General features: G+C 38.7%; 1 protein-coding gene across 2 annotated transcripts in view; it reads right to left on the bottom strand.

The window, feature by feature from the left end:
• The window catches only part of LOC149803374 (meiotic recombination protein DMC1 homolog), a 78,892-nt gene that overhangs the window by 3,159 nt on the left and 56,477 nt on the right, over positions 1 to 19,256 (bottom strand). The window lies entirely within an intron of this gene.

Raw genomic sequence — 19,256 nt, forward strand, 5'->3', positions numbered from 1 at the left:
GAAAAGGGCATTTATTTTTGTTTTGTTAACATCATTCTGTTAATACTGAGGGCATCGCATGGGTTTTATTCTCTTCCTCAAACTTCTTCTGACTTTTGGATCGTAGATGAGGACTCTCTTCAGACAGCCTTGTCTCTCTACATAGATTTTTCTTTTCCAAATGCTCATATCGGTGATCTGGATGATTGTCTATGATGATCTGACATACATAGGTAAGTCTGTACGGAACAGCATCGACGATAAAAGGGTAGATGATTCAACGTTAGTCCACATCTTGTGATGAGAAGAGGTGAAGGGAATGTAGTGAACTGCTATTATTTTTATTTATAGTGGAAGAGAAGATTGAAACTGATTGAGTTTTTCACCAATCCCAATACACATTATAAAATTCAGTCACAGTGCAGAGTCTGTCTTCCAAAGAGAGCTGTCTGTGCTGTCACATTTCCTATATAGATGCGCTAGTGTCTGTGTGCAGTGAATCAATGCAACAAAGTTTTCAAACATGACAGAAACTAAGAAGACAATGAATTGGGGTGACTGGCTGTGGAGACAAGAAGTGATGGCATATTAGTGGCTACCAAAGTCAACACAGTCTTACTTCCAGAAGAGACCGCTTTTAATTGGCATTTAGTGGATTTTCTCTATTCACAAGAATTTGTTCGGGTACCAGCACCTTCACCACCTTCTCCTTCTTTACCACACATTGAGGATTTTAAACAAAGACAGAAAGAAGAATTGGAGAAAGTTTTACAGCAGCAGAAAGAAGCAGAACATGTTTTCCTCCTTCAACAGAAACAGCCAGAAGTAGAGGCAAGAAGAAGGAAACTACAGGAATAAGAAGCAGCAGCAGAGAAGAAACAAAGTCTAGAGGAGGATGACAGTGAAAGTCAAACAGTGACAGTACTCTTGGACATTTTGGGAGAGTTAAAGAGTCTGAAACAAATGTATCAGACTTCTTTATTACGACCCAGGAGAAAAAGACCTTCCAGAGCCAAACTGCCCAACCTTGTTACTACACCTTAGATACCAGCCTAATGATTTTTACCAAATCATCATCAACACATGCTAGTCCAGAAGCAGGCCTTGGCCATGGCATAGGCTTACGGCAGTGAAAGCTGATTGCTTCTCTGTCCTTTTCAGGGCCACTCACCTCTCTTGAAAAGAGATAGCATTCATTTTGCGAAAATCGATTAAAACTCAAAATCCCTTTCTTTGCCATGATGTACATGTGTGAGTGAGTGCGTGAGTGTAGGTTCCTATTATGATTATAAAATCAAGAGACACTTATGTTTTCTGTCTGATCTATTCTGGTACAAAGTTTATAATCCAATTCACAACACAACACTTTTAAAAGTTCATAGACTTCTTTGAATGTTTTATTTACTCTGTTTTTTGAATTTCTTCACTTTCACAGGTTTTTCCTCCTTTTTCCTCACTTTATCGTCTTCTTTTCTTCTTTTTTTCTTTTCTTTCTGGACATGTCTGGGTTCTTCATTTTGGGAAGGTACCTCTTCTTCCTGTTCTGAACCCTTCTTGTCCTCTTGCTCCTGTTGTCTTTTAGGGCATCCTGAAGACCATTGTCCTTCCTCTTGACAATGATAACAGGTATCTTGACTTTTATCTCTTCTGACACCGGTCTTGCTTTTTTGACAGTCTGGACACTCTGTAGCCCAATGCCCTTCTTCTTACAGATATAGCAAGCATCTTTACTTTTATCTTGAGAGGAGGGGGAATAGTCCGTTGTCATGTCTGAAGAAAACTTTCGTATAACACCTCGCAAAGCTCTAATCAGAAGTTTGATCTGTGTGGGCTCTTCCATCATTCTGGTTGGTTTGAGAGTGCAATGAATACTGGAAGGGACGACACTGACTCTTTATATAGTGAAGACACTGGTCTGACATGGATATAGGGGACCATGGCATTTAAAATGTAGTCATCTGACTTTTAGTAGTCAAGATGAAATGATTGCATCATTTCATGATGAAAGGAGAAGAAAGTAAGAGGCAGAAATGTGATTTATCGCCTTGCACAGTAGCCGAAGTCTTGGCTCAAATTCATGCCAGTGATTTTGAAGATGACATGAGTGAGCCAGAATCCAGACCCAGAGAGTCTACACCCAACAAAAGTCCACCATTAACTCCTCTAGAAAATTTAGAACTACGGCTTACACAGTAAGTTTAAAGATTTCAAGTCTGAAGTACCGGTAAGAAAGCAGAGGGGTTCATCACCAAGATGTGGGATTCTTTGTTAACCACACTGAAACAGCATTGCATGTGAAGCCAAAGAAGGCAATTGCTTGAGACTTTCCATTCACGACAGTTTGAAGTCTCCTGTTTGGATTGAGTTTAGCAGCCAACAGAACTGACACCTTCCAAAGTCATTGACAAGATTCAACACCTGCAACAATCCAATGACAAGTTTCACATCACCGATGGAAAATTGACACTGTTTATGACCCAAGTTTCTCTTCCCCAAGGGATAGAATGAAAAAATGTGTTATTGATGGATGACCATCACAGAGCCAAAAAGAGTCTCATCCAAGTTAACAACACTCAAGACCAGATGTGTTTAGCCAGTGTCTTCATTGTAGGACGAACATATGCCGGCAAGAATGAAACTATTCAACAATCGGACCAAGCCAAACAACAAAGAGTAGCAGAACTCCTGTTACAGCAAGCAGGGCTATCCAAAGACACATCCTGTGGCATTCCTGAAATGCAAAAATTGCAAGACACCCTTGGCTCCATGCTACACCTTGAAAGTGCACCCTTTAAAAGTGCGTGGACCTCTGTTGTTTCGAGGCAAAGATTTCAAAGACAGAAAATACATTCATGTCTTTTATCATGATGAACACTTCAATGCCATCACCAGTATCACCTCATTCCTGGGATACAGTTATTATTGTGAAAAATGTGACTATGGTTAAAACAATCAAGAGCAGCACATGCATTGTGGATCGAAATGTGAGGGATGTTTGGCCTCTCAACCCTGTCTGGACGAAGGACAAGAACGAATGCATAGCCCTGCTTGTCAGTGCACTTTTGTCACTTTTGTCAGTCCTGCCTATTACCAACATCTAAAGACGCAAGGTTCACAGAAGAAAAGTGCTTGTCAACTGCTGAGATTGTGCCCTACTTGTGAACAAGGCATACAGACCAATAGTGCCAAGTTATATGTTTGTTGAGGAAAGAAATGATGTCACATTTGTTGCCAAATTGTGGACTTAGAACACGAATGCTACATTAAAAAATACCACTCCAAACAGGAGCAGGAATATGACCATAAGAAAGGCAATTTCATCTTTTTCAATTCTGAATGCATGCAGGAGACTGGCATTCACATTCCTAATTTCTGTGTAGCTCATCACGCATGCGAGCAGTTCATCCAAGAACCTATCTTTAGTCATTCCTGGAAGATGTGAACAAATCTTTTGGGGACTGAACACGTTGGCTGATTTTAGACCCCATCAACTAGATGTGGAGCCAAGAGGACATTAAATGTTACGAAGATTGCCATCGTCATGCCACGGTGATGGCTCACAATTTCATGGGATACAATGGTAAATTTCTTCTCAGATATAGAGAACAAACAAAGTACCAAACATCCTAAAGTGTCTTTGAACAGAGCCAAAATCAAATCCATGCAAGTGGGACAAGTGCAATTTAAAGATTTGATGAGTTACTTGGCCATGCCTTTGAGTCGAATGCCTAAAAGGTTTGGAATGACAGAAATAGCCAAAGGTTATTTTCCACACTTTTTCAATACCAAGCCAATCAACATGACATTCTACCCCATTTGCCTGAGGCTCACTACTACGACCCCAGCAACATGCGTACTGAACAAGGGGAAGCTTTCTATGCTTAGTACCAGACTCAGGCCTCAGACCCCTTCGACTTTTTGGGAAGAAATGTTAAAGTATTGTTGTTCCGATGTGGACATTTTAAGGCGTTGTGGAAAATTTTGAGAACTGTTCATGGAGCACGGAGGGATATATCCTTTGAAAAAAGGATTTTTTGGCATTGAACATATGGTTAATCAATTTAAACAAAACCTTGAACAAAATCTTTTAACAAAAAAAGATAAAAGGACATGTGTTAGGAACTCTTCAGTGTCACCATCCTCATTCTCCTGTCCAAAAAGGAAAAGGAAAAAGAAAAGGACAGTCCCATCATCCAAAACAAAAACGCTTAGCCAAGCATCAATGTCATCCCCAGAAAAGACCCTATTGTCCAAAGAAAAGGAGCAGCCAGCAAAGGGGAGGATTTTTTGACATAGAACATATGGTTAATCAAATTGAACAAAAACTTTTAACAAAGAAAGATAAAAGGATGCGTGTTTAGGAACTCTTCAGTGTATTTTTATGTGCTCCTGATCACCCCAAAGCTGTGTCATCAAAGAAGTGCACACCGTCACTATCATCATTCTCCTGTCTAAAAAGGAAAAGGAAAAAGAAAAAGACAGTCTTATCATCCGAAAAAGTGCTTAGCCAAGCATCATCACCCCCAGAAAAGACACAGTCATCCAAAGAAAAAGAGGAGCAACCAAAGGGGAGGATTCTTTGGTGATTTTGGAAAACACATTGTCACCTTTTTGACAAAGCAATAGTCTCAAAAAAGATAAAAGGGTGTGTGTCAAGTCATCAACGTCAGTATTTTTGGTGTGTGCCCCGGAGCCAAGAAAGATGTCAACCCCCAGAAAACACCCTTCTTCATTCCCCAAAGGAAAGAAAAGGAAAGGACTGCCTCCTCGTTTAGTCAAACATGGGGACATGCTGTCCATTCTGTCCAAAGCTTCTCCACACATGCGAAAACAACTCATTCAAACAGCTCCAAAGACACCATGTACGAATGTTGTTTGAATGTCTTGAAATGCAAGATATCTTTGTCTAAATAGCAGAAAAAAATGCTTAGCCAAACATCGATACATTCTTCACCAAATGGTTCAAAAGAAAATACCCATCCATCAAAAGAAAAAGAGGATTTTTACCCACATTAAGGAACTCTTGTCAAAGGACTAGTAGGACCCATGTTGGGGCTCCTAGTAAGTGTTTTACCCATGCTTCCAGGAAGATAAAAGAGACCTCTAGAGTACAAAGATCTCAGACTCAGATGTGACCATTGAAATGGAATGGAAGGATGAAAACTGGCTTTAGTGCCTTACGAACAATGGATGGAATACCATCGCTGGCAAGAACAACGGACCCCACATTTGCCTTCCAATCCTCATTTGTCTATGATGTCCCAGTTACAACACAAACTGCAATCGTTGATAGATCACAATGATTTGTCCTAAACAGAAAAATCACAAAAGTACAGTCAATTATTGCAACGACTGCTACTCTTTCACCTGAAAGCTTTAGACGAAACAGCTCTGCGAACTCAGAAAGAGTTTAAGACTCTAAAGAAAAGTTCAACACCGCCACCACTACCGCCAGTGGTCAAGACAGATGCAGCCCCATGAATGCCTGAGAAAGAAGAGGTACGCAAAGTCTTTCAAACAACACCAGCAGCTCCCATTCCTAGTAAGATTGCAGAGTCCTTGTTGAACCCTTTCCCCACTCCCCAATGAGAAGAACTTAAAACTTGTGTTAAAACGATGACGTCCGCTCCTCCTTTGACAGAAGTCAAAAAGAAAGAAGGGAAGCCAGATGTGAAAAAAGAAAAGACCAAAGCCATCCCATTACCACCCCACCACCATCACTACCCTCGACTTCTACTCCTGTGGCACATCAGACATGTAAAGCTGTTTCCAAACTACCATTTCCCCCATCCAAAGTAGCATCAGTGAAGAGTGGGTGACTTATTAAAAAATGGAGAAGGTGTTAACCAGCATTTACTATGATCCAGCCCATCCTGCAGGTTATGGAGGAGTTCAGAAATTGTTTCGTGCTGCCAAAACCCGTCTGAAAAGTCTATTTACCTCAAGTGCAATGATGGTTACAATAACAAGCCACACACCCATTCAACTAAAATTTCCACAAGTTGCACCTGAGTGGAGGGCATCGATTATCAATGGCAAACCAATTTAGCCAATGTCTCTAATTTATCTTCCTACAATCGTGGCCATAAATATTTGTTTTGCCTGGTCATGCCACTGACTTCCAAATCAAGCAGCGAAATGATGCGAGCCCTAAGAAAATGGTGTTGAAACATAACGGTTGTCACCCTCTTTGATGGCAAGCCAACAAAGACACCAAATTTCTGAGCAAAGCCAGCATTGTGGAACGTTTCAGTGCACCTTGAAAGAACACATGTGGAAATATTTTACGTATCAACACATTCTCAAGTACATCAAAGTCTTACCACACTTGGTTTAAGTGTACAACCAATCTTACTATCGAAGCATCTGATGTGCCCCCCAAGACATGACTCCCAACAATGATGTGACAGTTTTTGAGCACCTGTTTGGTACATCCTTGACGGTGGCTGTCCCCAAGAAAAGTTGAGTGTTGGCAGCAGGAGACTGGGTGAACATTGGCAAAACCAAATGCACTTTTGACAAAGGTTACTTACCCAACTGGACCACTGAATTGTTTTGTGTCACTGGATGAGTGTGATGCCATCATCCTGTCATCTATAAATTGAAATACATGAACGGGGAAGTGTTAAAAGGAACGTTTTACTTGCCCGAGTTACAACGTGTGACCAAAAAAGAAGACAAAGTGTAAGACATCAGAAGCATTCTTGAACAAAGAACACGAAAAGTGGGAAAATGCCTTGTCAAAGAGCATTGGAAAGGATATCCTCCCAGTTTTGACTCTTGGATCAACGCTTTGCAAGTCATCGATTATAAAAAGAAGTGACCCTTATGCCCTTCAACACAGCCTCAACCACTACCAACGCAGTGACCGCTCCTTCACTGAGTTCTTCTCTGCAAGATCTACAAAAGCAACTCTTGTGAGTGTGATGTGGAGAACATGTACCTAGAATGTATTGGTTACCTTCTTCCCAATCCTTCCGTGAAATATTCCTCTAACAGGAAGAACAGGAGTCTTGTGCCCCTTGGACAGCAGAACTCTGGAATTATGATGTTGTTGTTTTTGTTGTTCTAGGGTTTAACGCCATTTTTCAGCACAAGATAGGCTATACATGGCGGCCAGTATAACTGGTGGAGGAGGAACCCTGGAAATCCCAGGGAAGAACCACCGACCCACGCGAAGCTACTGGCAGGCTTTCTCACGTACCCATGCTAGCCGAGCCTTGGACTCGAACCCACGCAAACAGAGGTGAGATGGCAGTGATCCGGAACAGTGAGCGATTTAGACCACTCAGCCACTCAGAGCCTCCTGGAATTATGAAAAACAACAACCAATTTTACTTAACATTACCCAGTGACAGTTCCATGGAGGTGTTTCCCAACAACACCATATGCTGTTTCATGGCCAAATTACCTCTGGCCATCCATTTGGATTACGAAGCCTATTGGGAAGTGGCTTTAGTTGAAATCATTCACCCTACACAAATCAAAAATATTGTTGAAAATCAAAACAGTTTTGAGGTCGAAATCTTTAATGAGTAATTTCAACAATACTTGATAAAAAAAACAATTTAACATACAGATGCTGCAATGGGTACTGATGTTTCACGTCACACCTATATCTTATTATTTTAGCAGCCAACATTTGGTGGATGCAGTTGCTGTCAGATTCAAGGCAGCATTTGGCAAAGCCTTGGACAAATTAAAAAACAAGTGTCACAATCGAGTACCATAAAGTAGCTCATCTCCTACTGATGAAATTTCAGGAGGACAAAGTGATAGGTATTACATTTTGTCGTGAATTGTTTGAGATTTTGGGTGGGCACATGGAGATGAGGAAGAAAGTAGAGGAAAAAAGCAAATTAGCAATTGTTTATGACAACCCAAGTTTTGCAAAGTGGTTCATTCCCCAGCAGAACTGAACCAAGGACTCAATTTGATCTTTGTGTACTCCGATGTGGTGGAGTACAACGTGGTGAGACACACCTCCATTCCATTACTGCATGTCATAACTTTCAAAGTGGATTCTGCCAAGAATTTGTACATAGTCACCATTTGCCCATCAGCAAGTCTTATTTTGACACTGTCAACATTGCTATAAAAGGAGATGTGGGACAAAATATTCCATTCACCAAATGGAAAGTCACAGTGAAACATATCTGGATGCTTTATCTATTTACAACAAGCACTTCATTAAAAAAGTAGGAACAAATAGAGAGTATGATAAACAGGTAGGAAAGGAAAATAAAAAAAAATAGAGTTGCTGGAAAGGCTGTCTTGTAAATTGATCTTTTCATGGATGTTTGTTTATTTTTGGACATGCATGATTTCAATCACAACAGAACAACTTTCATTTGGTTTTTAAATTAATTACTATGAAGCAATCTAGACTACTTCAAACTGGGTACACCACTAATTAAAACAATTTTACAGGAATCAAATTCTTTGTCAGCTTCAAATAAAACTATTTTTAAAAACTTATATTAGATGCCAAATGATTCAAGCTGTTGTGAGTCAGTACAAGGTATGTGTGCTGAAGATGAAATTCATGAGGAAGAGGAAAAATTTTTAATTATGAAAATGCTTGCTGCCAGGAATTCAAGCAACAATGTGGACAGACAGACCAAGAGACTGAGGAAGAAAAAGACTGTGATTTGACATTAAGCCCAGATGATGAAAATCATTGTTTTGAAGATTTATTTACTGAGGATATAGACAGTACTGAAGACGAAAACCTGTGTTTCACAGATGCCATTCCTGAAGAATCAATAAATGAGTTTTAAAATCTTCTTCAGAAATTTGAAAAACCCAATGAAATATCACTATTACTGCCCTTTTTGCCAAGGTGGTCTCAGTGATAATACAAAACTCCAATGTCCTAATGATTTCTGCTCAAAGCTTTGAGAAAATTAAAATTCCATACTTTTTAGAAATGCCAGTGATTGATCAGCTAAAGAGGTTTTTTTCACAAGGGGGCTTTTTTGAATCCCTTAAACATAGGTTTGAAAGACATTCTGCGAGTGGTAAAATTGGAGATATCTATAACGAAAATTTGTATAAAAAATTTGTTGAAAATGCTGGACCTTTAAGTAAACAAGATAATGTATCCTTCATACTCAACACTGATGGACAGTACGCATGTGTTCAAAAGTGGGAAATGTCAATCTGGCCAATATTCCTTGTTATAAATGAACTACCATTTAAAATTAGGGTGAACATGATTTTAGGATTCGATACTCAAACATTTAATAGCTTCAATACATTTCAGCATTCAATTGTCTTTGTATGTCATTATTAAATACATTCATGCATATACAAAAAGATTTAGCAATGTCATTCATTTGAGACTTCTCAGTACACTGGAATAAAATAAAGATGTTTCTTGTTAGAGTCCTATTTACACTTCATCCACAGCATGCAGATTTTCAAAGTTCAAAATTACTTCTCATCTACCATACTGCAATTTTCTAAGTTCCAAACTATGCCTTAACTAGTGAATTGAAGTTTGCTAAGTTTCAAAATACACCTTTTCTTGCCAGTATTGTTTTGGAATTTTCAAAACTCCTAGACAAAAAGATGCCTGTATTTCATATTTGTATTACATAGGTGTCAACCCTTTGAAATGAAAACCTGTAAGCCATACCAATAAAAACTGTACAAAGACCAAACAAAACTTACACGAAAAAATAATATTCATATGTTATATAAGATCAACAGTTTTAAAACAACAAATGCTATACACAAATTATTATGACATATATTTACATAATTATTTACATTTCTGAAACTTTATTTCATTCTTTTTACTTATAACACTATCATCTTCCTGCTTTGGCTAAGCAAAGAAGCTTTTGACTCTTCTTCATTTCAAAATTTCTTTCATGCAGTTTTGTCCTGAAGTGTTCCTCCAGTTCATATATGTTAGACACCACCACTTTAATGTCTTTACTGTGTATTTTACGAAAAGCATGTGAAGATCCTAACTTGGATACATCTACATTGCCAGGGAAGACTAATCCAATCAGCCTGAAACTTGCTATGACCTCGGTCAGTGTCTTCAAGCTTGCGTTTCATTGAGTTAGGCTCAGCCATTTGATGGATGGAATATTTCTACTGGATGAGAGAAATATATCAAAATTTTTTTAGATTTGTCATGTGATAGAGGAAGATCTCCCGATTACAAATATGTTAAGAATTTATATACTCCCCCCAAAACCCCAAGATATTATGCCAGGGAGCTATCCAAAAATTGAAATCTACAAATAAAAAATTTATAAAGTTGCAGTCCGGGAGTTTATACCTCGTAAGCTGTTGATCGTCTATATTAAAGCTGCATATCTGGTGCCTCTTATACTTCTCCTGTACAGGCGTAATACACCCATACTTTTTGTACAAAATCATACGCATGTATCAAAGGCATGCTAAAGGCATATTCTGCACTTAAAATATGGGTTCTCTTTGGTTTATGAGAAGATGAGAAAAGTGTAACACTAGAATATCTCTGGCATATTACTAGCGTACTTTAGTGATATACAGAGGTGAATAATTTAAATTAGTATGCCTGTATTCAAAAATAAACCAATGTAATAAGGTGTATTACAGGCGTAAATCACAGGCATAAAACATATCAAAGTACTGGCGTATATTACAGATATAAACCATACCAAAGTACAGGCGTATATTACAGGCATAAAGCAAAAAATTACAAGGGTAAAACACTGGCATAAATCAGACCTTGACTATGGGCATCGTTTACACATTTCAAACAAAGAGTGTTATGCAAGAGGCGTATTATTTGAAAAATATACATCAGCTAATTTACTCATGAAGCAGTGAACACAGACAAAATAGATGAACAGTGTAGTTGATTTTAATAACCTCAAAACACAAATACAATTGTTTCATTCATAGCAATACAGCCATGTTCTTTGTCTGCTGAACAAAGATGTTTTTTTGTGATTCTGCGCTCATCAAGTTTTGTCTACATTTTCTTTTCGAATAACTAAAGATTTCAGTCACAGCATCATTCAAATCATTAACTCTTTAACTTCTAGTGCTACTGTAGTGGCTCACTGATATGTCTAGCTGCTGGGGTCACTATTGCAGCTGATTTGTGGGCTGACTACCAGAGCCTAATGCTGCTGCAGCCAAATCATAACTTTTTTAGCTGATGATGTGGGGATATGGGCTAACTGTGTTAGTTATTTTCTGCATAAGAAGCTGATTTATAGACTAAAACCATGCATATATAAAAGCTATAACTACCTTATATCTGTTTAATTATTTTATCCTGCTGACATCCACATGAATGATATAAAATCCAGGAATATAACATAAAACACTGTTTGTAAACACTAAAATTTATATGTGAGTTTTTATACAAAGTTATTTATCAAATATATACATGTAATTACTAAAAATGTTGCCTAGTCACTGTATTCTAATATTTCTTAAGTAGTTCCTCATGGTATCTAGAGAAACAGTTATGTTGTATGCACAGACGGATATCACACTGTTTGCACATGATGGACACCTCATGCCGCCTTTTTTCTTTGGTACACATTTTGCATCGCCCTGGTTTCTCTGCTTGTATGGGCCAATGTGCATTTCCACAGTTATCAATTGCAAATACGACCTTTCTCTTTCTTGATCCTCAAAATGTCCCTATCATCTTCTGCGCAAGTGCAATTCTAAAATCAAGTTGTCTCTGTCGGATTTCTTTATTCTTTTTGGTGACAAGTTTGTGGTTGGGCGACTCCTGCATAGTTATTAATGCATTTACTAAAGCAACATCAAAGCAGAACCAAAACAGATATTTCCACCATTTGGTAGCTTTGCAGCAGGTAGAGTACTGCATCCTTTTCTGGTCTGGCAGGTCAACCCCAAACATGCATTTGTTATAGAGTTCTGAGACAATTGGAGCTGACACTTCCTGGAAGGTTCCATTTTTTTTGTCTCCTATGCACCATCTTGCTCTCGCTTGGATTGCAACTTGTTGAGAAATAATGGACAATTTTGTTGTCCTTCCAAGCTATAGCACATAGGCTTCCTTTTGTCATCAGGACACTGTCGCCTCTGTTCTTTAATTTGGCAGATTTTATTTCCTCTTCCATTCCTTTTCTATTCACTCGCACTGTACTGAGGCAATACATTTTTCTTTCCTGAGTGATTCAAAGAGTGATGGACTGGAGAAAAAATTGTCCATGTAAACTACATGCGATTTCCCATGTAATTTCGCCATCAGATCAGTTACCACACGTGCACCAAGGCCCTCTTCTTTTGCGCGTCCAGCCTGGCCCTCTTCTCTTCCTGTATACACCCGAAACTCGTGCACATAACCATTGTGTGGGTCTGCCCATTCCCTAACTTTTATTCCAAACTTGGTTGGCTTCGCAGGCAAATACTGCTTGAAGGATAATCTACCTTCATATGCTATCATCCCTCCATCCACACTCTGCTCTTTACGACCAGTGTAATTTTCGAGACATGTTTTGGCAGTTTCATCCAGAACTGGTCTTACGTGACACAACTTGTCATGTCTGGGCTCGAGTCTTGGAGGATTCTGCCTGGTGTCATTTACATGAAAATACTTTGACAACTTTTCAAAACATACTCTGGTCATAATTGTGGGAATACTTATTATCTGGAAAGGCCATGCTGATCGCCAAGTTAGGTTATATTCTGGAAGTGCCAGGATTGACATAATCAAATATATTCCTAGAAAGACCAGCATTTCATTCATTGTCGTGGGTTGCCAGAGTGAATCGGGCTTTTCTTCAATACATATTGCTGCATATCCATTCGTTTGTGCAACAATGCTTTTGATAAATGCCAGGGAAAAAAATTTAAAGAAAAATTTCTTAAAATCAATTTCTTTTTTCCCCTCATCCAAAATGAAAGTTGGACCGACGGTTTCCGTAAACTCAGTGACTTTCAGAGCACGGGGCTCTCTTGTCCACACGTCGCCATCTTCATCATCGAATTCTGTCTCAATTTCTGACAGACTTGACAAAGAAGATCAATCAATGTCACTACCAATGCTTCTTAAGTCAATGTGGTCAAATTCATCCTCAGAAAAACCTGAAAGTTCGGAATCTGAATCACTATCGTAAGCAAATGCCATTGTTTCTACTGTCAACTACAAATGCATGTATTAACAAACATGTGGTCCAAATCTGAAGAAAACCCCCCCCATTTAGTAAGAACAATCATTTGTTCAACTCTATTTTGATTGGTTAAATGTCCTTTTACTTCCATATATTGAACAATAAGACCAATTGTAACATGAACATACAGAGCAGATCTATCCGTCACTAGGGTATAGGAAGCATAAAAGGCAAGTGGATATATCAGTCACTGGGAGTAATACTGCTCTGTTTACAAGCGGATTTATCAGTCACTGGTGAGGCTAGGCACATTTATGCAGCGGATATACACATCAGTCGAAGTGAAAGAGTTAATCAATGGGTTTGTTATTCCACTCCATTTTTGAAAAAGATTCTCTAATGACTCGTAAGTCATGTGTCCTGTGTACCAAGGCGTCGATCGACAGCAAGGACATAGCTTAGAAGATATGTTAAAACCAGCCTTTCATTCAGTGGCTCCTGTTTTGAACCAATGGTGGCCCATGGATTGCATGCCTTGAAAGATGCTGCGTTGATGCAAGGCAAAGAATTTCTCAAAATGTCAAAAACAAAACCCTAAAGAAGCGTTCTTAAGAGCAGGTAAAAATGTCTTGCTTCAAACAAGCAAAGACATTTTGGGTCAACACGAAACTCCTATAAATGCTCTAGACACTGTCAAGTCAGCTATTCCTGCTTCCCTGATGCCACAGCCAGGACAATGCAGAAAGAGACAATGAAGACACCCCTTCAGAGGACACTCATAAAGCTAGAAAAACTAAGAAATGGAGAACTGTCTGAGACTTTAACGTCTTTGATTATTAAAAAACACAGAGAAAGAAAGAAAGAAAATGGTCCAAGAGTACAGTTCCAAGTCGTAACTAGATCTATTTGTCATGCCACCCACTATGATGACAATGCAAGAATCCCAATGGGTTGAATTAGACCCTGTCTCCTCTTTGTTTTGGATGCAGCTACCATCGAGTTTGAAATTAAAGGACATCCCAAAGATTACATTGATGTGAACAGCAGTTACTTGTAATTGAAAGTCAAAATTTTAGACAAGGATGGAGGTGCTATAGATGACAGCGAGAAAGTAGCTCCTGTCAACAATTCCATGCACTCCTTGTTCAGCTCAGTGGATATGTACTTGAATAACAAACTAGTCAGCAGCAGCATAGATACTTACCCGTACCATGCCTACCTGGAAAATCTCTTGACATATGGAATAGATTCCAAGAGCACACATCTAGATACATCTAGAACCTGATGACGCAGACAAGTTTGACACATTATCAAAAGACAATGATGGATTTGAAGAGCGATAAAAAAAAATCATAGGACCCTACAAAATTTTAGAACTGATGGATCGCTTGCATTTAGAGATGTGGTTGCAAGGGAAGTTTTTGCTGAAGAAATGGAATTCTGCCTGAGACTGAATTGTAGCAGTACCGCTTTCCATTTGATGGTCCTGATTACAAAACCAAAATCAAGGAAGCCAGACTCTACCTGCGTCATGTGGAAGTGTTACCTCAAGTGAGAAACAACATCAGTTACACTTTGAGCAGAATGACTGCCAAGTATCCGATATGATGCATGGAAGTGAAAACATTATTATTTCCACTCACCATCATTCCATAATCAAAGATCGTCTGTTCCAAGGACAGTTACCCAAATATTTAATCATTGGTACGGTCAAGAATGAAGCCTTCAATGGAGCCTTCTGAAAAAATCCTTTCAACTTACAGCACTGCCATGTAAAATAGATCAAAGTCAAGATGGCAAGACTCTGTGTACCAGACTTTTTGAACCTGATTTTAAGAAGAAGAATTACTTGAGATTGTACTTGTCCCTGTACGAAGCCACCGGACAGTTAGGGACCAAGACAAGTCATGGTATTATGCACGAGAGTATGCTTTGTGGGCTTTTGATTTCACTCCAGACCAAGGCAGCGATGAAGGACATTTCTACCCTAAAAAATCTGGCCAGATTTGTGTGGAACTTCAGTTTGCTGAACCTCCAACTGAGATGGTGAATGTCATTTTGTATGCTGAATTTGATAATACCACAGAAATCAGCAGTTTGAGAGATGTCATTCTAGACTATTAGAAGCTATGGAAGACTGTAATCCCATTTTGAATGGTAAAGAATCTATGGAAATAGAATGGGAGGTTACCATGGAAATAGAACCCCAAGGCAAAGATGAAGAGAACATAGTGATGAGATCCAGATGGCCAGAACAAGAACAACATTTAGTCTCCTGTTTTCCCAAACACCTGGCAGAAGAAATTATGGAACTGATCAAGAATGATTGCTGTGGATATAAAATCATCATCCCAGTCAAATTCAACACAATAAATGTCTGATGATGAGTCAAGAAGAAAAACTGGATGAATATCTGGATGAATCTTTGTTGTCTCATCTCGGAAGAAGCTGTGTTGCATCAGTGGTATAAAGACTTCCATGATCATAATCCTCTCCTCTAGAGATCCATCACATCAAAGCTCTCTTGGCTCAGAGTGCAGAGACGAAACAAAGAAACAGTTACTTGTCTGAGATTTTCAAGCAAAAAGTCTGGATTGAACTGATGACTTATCATTACCTGTGAAAAAAAATAAGAACAAAACAAAAAATGGATACCTGGGAACTTTTTTACCTTACAAACCAAAGTTCGTACACTGCTTCTTGGAATCCTGTGGTGTGTCCTAAAGATGAATTTCCTCAATGCAAACCTCAAGACCATCAAACTTATGTCATCAACATGGACAACAGTCATCTCCCAGGAACCCACTGAGTAGCCGTCTACTTCCCTAAAGAAGGTTGTGTGGAGTATTTTGATTTATATGGATTGCCACCTTTGGAAGATGACATCACTGACTTTATGAGAAGAAATACCCAGATGACACGATTCAATAAAGTGAAATTACAAGGCACAGATTCCATGGTGTGTGGACAATATTGTGTGCATTTTCTTCATCAACGCAGTCTTGGATATTCTTTAGAACATTTAGTGACTTATTTTGATCATCACTCATCTAGAAACGATGACAAAGTAGATTGATGGTTTTGTGACCATTATGGCTACCTTTTGTCTTTAGCTAGGAAACATAGTGTACATCAATAGCCAAATGACTTCCATTTGTGGAAATCTCACTTCACTTCACAAAGTTGTCAACCTTGTCAAAAATAATTTATTTGTTTGGAAAAAATGTTTTATGGTTAATTGTTGATTGTTAGTTATTTGAATAAAAATACTGTGTTTTGAAAAAATGTCTGTCATTTGTTTTCAATTTTTATCAATATACATGCTCTCTGACTTCTCCCTATCCCTCACCCTAAATTCAACTATCTGACCTAACAAAATCCTAGGATGTTTTCAATTGCGTCCACACTTGAACCAGTTAAAGCAGAGCAATCTCCAGTCTGACCATCCATTGTTGACTCATCCACCTATGAAGATGTGTTCAAGACTAGCCAAGCTGAACAAAGCTTACATGAATTTACATGTCAGGCAAAGCCTGATACAGAAGGCTGAAGGTATAGAGAATGTCAGAATATTGAAAGTGACTGAAGACCTGATAGAAGAGGTCTTCAGAGAGGAAATCAAGAAAGAACAAGTAGAATGGATGGAGAAATACAGACTTCAAAAGCAGAGAGAACAGCAGCAGCAACAGGAGGAGCCAGACAGAGGATTTGTTGACCGCCGTGTGGACACAAAAGAGTTCTCCTTCTCTTTCCGAAAAAGCAGGCCCTATCTTGTGGGAAAGCCTGCTGCCTGATGGGGACACAATCTTAAACGATAAAAGATTGTCATAATCCTCATCCACAAAAAACAGTCCTTTTCAGGGCTACCCCAAACCATCTAGAAAAGACATACTAGTTCAACTGCCAAAAATGTGTGTATTTGTGTTTGTCCATGTGTAAAAAAAACAGAAGTGTGTCTATAAGCACTTTGTTTCTTTGTTTTATGTCAAAAAAAGAAGTGTACCTATAAGCACTTCTTTTCCCTAGCTTATCATATAGTCTGTATGTGCTTGTGTTTGTAGTTAGTGTCTGTAGGTAAAAAGTGAGTGTTTCGTTTAGGTCCGCGTGTTCCATGTTGTTTGATTGATGATACGGGCAATGTAAGTTTTATTGTCAGGGGATGTTTTCCTTCATGTCTGGGCTTCACAAATATAAAAGGAAGCATTTGTCAGTCTGGCTACCCATCGCTGACTAGTCAACATAAACTATGAATAATAGAAATGCAAAATTGTTGGAACTCCAAATGTATCTTGAGTATGCCAGGCGCATTTAAATGAGCTGGCTATGGAGGCCATAGCCGAAAGTGGCAGGATAGAGAAGGGGGAAGAGGAGAAAACAAGAAGAGGAGAAAGAAAAGAAGCGAGGAATTCTGCCTCATCTCATACTGAGACCACTATGTCAGGTGAAGCATGAGGTGAGGACACCTCCACAACCATTAGCAGCAACACCACAGCAGCATCAACCAGAGCCACAACAACCAGTATAGCCTCCATAGGAGACAAGGAGACCAATTCATCCCTGAGTGTGGCCAAGAAGACAGAGGGAACAACAACAAGTGTTCACTATGCCTCAAACGGAGGAGTGGGATAGTGAAGCAAATTAACCTCCCTCTGTGCTCCCAACCACATGCATCAATTGGGAGCAGGACTGAAGCCAGCGATGTGTCTGTGGTGCAAGACCAGGGAGATGCCACCATTAAGAAAGGTGCATTTGGAGTTCAACAAAAAGCAGCCCTTCTCAGGGCTAACCAAATCTCTAGAAAAGTGACTATTCAAGTAGCCAATTTGCGTGAGTGTGGAATAGTGTGATAATAAACACTCACTCCTTTACTGATCTGATAGTGTGTGTGTGTGTGTTTGTATGTGTTCATGTACGTTTGTATGCATAGTAGATATTGTGTTTGTATGCATTTGCGTAAGTTTGTGTGGATAGCAGAGTGTGTGGTCTTTTTTCCCTCCCCATCTGTGTGGATAGTACAGCGTGTGTTTGTATACATCCGCACATGTTGTGTGGATAGTAGATTTGGGTTTTATTTTTAATTTCATAACTTGTCAATGTAATGTAATTTTGTTTATTAGGAATTTAATTTTTGACCTGTATCTTTTCATAAATACCTAACAATAGAAACACTGTTTCTGTTTCTGACGTAGTTCCCGACTTGATTCAGAAATCACTGAGACAAGTAAACAACTATTTATTTTTATTTTATTCTCAGAGTAAAATAATGGGTTTTTATCAAGGTCATACTGGGAGTATGTGATTTTATATGTAAACAACCTCTATTTCACAATTCTGGGTTTTCTGATATTGCGCAGTAGTCAGGTTTTATACCGATGTCTATAGAGATATTTCTGAGCTGGGCTTTTTTCTTTACACTGGAAAGTGTCTGTTGTGGCAGTTTGGAGTTATATGTTAATTTTTATTCAAATTATTTGGATTCTAACAGACTAATTCTTTTTCCTGGAAATATTTGAGTGCTCGTACAGAATTCTTGGACAAAGACATTTATTTAAATTATATTCAGAATTCAAACACTCAGAATATTGTTTTCTGTAGTTCACAAAGGACTGTACACATCAGCTCTATACTGACTACAGAATATGTCATTGCCCTCCATTTTGGATTTTTCGTTGGGACTCGAACTTGAATTTATTAGAACGTTTCATTACCAGGACTTCTAAAATTTAATTCGTGGATTATTCTTGGATTATTTTTGGATTTGATTCTTAAAAATAGTACATGTTGTGTTTGTACGAGTTTGTGTAGATAGCAGATTTAGGTTTGTTTTTTCCACTTCCCATGTGTGGATAGTAGATTTGGGATTTGTTTTTTCCTCCTCCCGTGTGTGGATAGTAGATCTGGGATTTGTTCTTTTCCTCTTCCCATGTGTGGATAGTAGATTCGGGGTTTGTGGATAGTATATAATAGTTTTTTCTTCCCCTCTGTGTGCATTATAAAAAGTAGATAATATGTGAAGTGTAAGGGATGTTTTCCTTCATGTCCATGCTTGAGGTATATAAACTTCATAGTTCATCATTTGCACCATTCTACATGGAATAAACCACGATGGTTTCATAACAGATCGACATCATGAAGATATTGCAAGAGGAAATAGATGACCTTGGAATAGTGGAG

The sequence above is a fragment of the Sinohyriopsis cumingii genome, chromosome 3 (assembly GCF_028554795.1).
Source record: "Sinohyriopsis cumingii isolate HCF-2022 chromosome 3, ASM2855479v2, whole genome shotgun sequence".
Lineage (NCBI taxonomy): Eukaryota > Metazoa > Mollusca > Bivalvia > Unionida > Unionidae > Sinohyriopsis > Sinohyriopsis cumingii.